The sequence below is a fragment of the Lolium rigidum genome, chromosome 4 (assembly GCF_022539505.1).
Source record: "Lolium rigidum isolate FL_2022 chromosome 4, APGP_CSIRO_Lrig_0.1, whole genome shotgun sequence".
Lineage (NCBI taxonomy): Eukaryota > Viridiplantae > Streptophyta > Magnoliopsida > Poales > Poaceae > Lolium > Lolium rigidum.
The window spans coordinates 51168204-51170181 of NC_061511.1; positions in this window are offsets into that span (position 1 = coordinate 51168204).

The following is a 1978-nucleotide window of genomic DNA, read 5'->3' on the forward strand; positions in this document are numbered from 1 at the left end:
GCATCCGTTTTAGGAATGGGTCCGCGCGCTGGGCCCGGTTTTTGTCCGTTTGGACCCATCCGAACGCGCGGGCGCGGGATGTGTCGGCCCCGGTTGGAGATGCCCTCAGCGAGGGATTGACGACGGAACACGGCAAATCCTATATGCCGACCAGGTCGGTGGCTACCGCGCGCCGCACACCCCCGCGCGCGCGGTATGGGCCGGCCTGGTCGGCCCAGTTCGTGTTTTTTTGTTGTTTGCTGTTCTGTTTTTCTATCTTTTCTGTTTCTTTTTTTCTGTTTCTTTTTTTTCTGTTTCTTTTTTCGTTCTTAAGATTTAATTTTTAAATTTAAATATATTTTAAATGCTATCTCAAATATTCGAAAAAAATAAAATTCGAAAATTTATTTAAGTATAAAAATTGTTCAAATGCGAAAATTGTTCACGTAAAAAAATAGTTCAAAATCGAAAATTGTTCAAGTATAAAAATTGTTCAAATACGATTTTTTTAAATATGATATTTTTTCAAATTCGAAATTGTTCAAATATAAAAATTGTTCAAATTCGAAAATTATTTAAATTTAAAAAAAATCAAATTTTAAAAATGTTCTTCGAAAATTGTTCATATATAAAAAATAATAAATTTTGAAAATTTGTTCCAATTAAAAAATTGTTCAAATCTAAACAAATAAATAAACTGTTCAGGAACTGAAATCGCGACCGTGGGCCGGGCCCAACAATGGCCGGGGGGTGTGCGGCTCGTTGCTCCGCACCGAGCAGGTCGGTGTAAAGCACCCCCCACGGAACACGCCCGTATTTTTTTTTTTTGAGCATCACACGCCCGTATTTTTTAAGTAGTAGAGAAAGCTCGACGTTTGGACGGGCTTCGTCTGACAAAACAAGGCCTTAAGGCCCGTTTAAACTTTTGCGGTCCGATATACCACAAATCGTCCAGTTCGGTCTGCTGCAGAGTAGCATCCCATTCACGTTTGGCTGGCCCATTTGGCGAGATATGATGAACGAAACGACCTGAGCAAGGACGGGAGATCAATATGGAACGTTGAATGAGCTGATCCGATGGTCCACGGCATGAAATCGCTGTGAAGGCTCTCAGGCATCTGAGTTTTACTGTTACTCAATAGGTGTCATTCTTGTCTGACTTAGTTCCGGTGGTCAAATATGCAAGTGAATCATGTAGCATGACAGACTGGTAGTGGTAGTCTTCTTCATTTTTTTGCAAATGAATCAGGTTGCACGAGTAAGATGAGAAATGTGGACAGAAAATGGTATTTGTTGTAGTTTTTTTCGTTTTTTTAAAAGGAATACGGTAGGAGAAGCCCCTACCTAGTCGTCTTCATTAGTAAATGTTTCATGACTAAACGATAGCTCAATGCCTATATATTTCCTTTTTTTATTGCAGGTAATATATTTTGTTTAGGTGACACCACATAATTTCCTGATTTTAGGGTCTTCATTTTGAGAGATAACGATCTTTTGACGGAGATGATTTTCGTCTTGCAAGCTACTGCGAGTGGCAGGGTGAAAGGCTAAATAGGGGCGCAACCGGGCGAAGCCCAACGGTGGTGGGGCGCCTTCTCCCCTCACGCGGTGGTGGCGGTGCGGGCTGCGGCGGTCAGTGAGGGTGCGATGCTAGGCGTGGCGGCGTGGCTGCTTGTCGGCCGCGTGGTGGTTTCGCGAGCTGGGCGTGCTCATGAAGGCGATGGCTCCCTTGGAGCATCGGCGTCTTCGAGCGGCGCGAACTCGGGAGGGCCAGCTCGGCCTCTGCAGCATGGCTGGCCGGTGATGGAGAGGGCCCTTGGGAGCGGGGCGTGCAACATGGCCACGGTTTGGTCCATTCGCGCGCTCTTGTCCGCCCCCGGATTTGGTGGTTCAGGCAGCGGGGGGGATGTAGGTTGCTGATCTGGTCGGTCGAGCCCTCTTTGTCAGGGTTATACCTGGCCATGGGCAGCCCGGCCCGGTCGGCCCGGCCCGCCCTGAA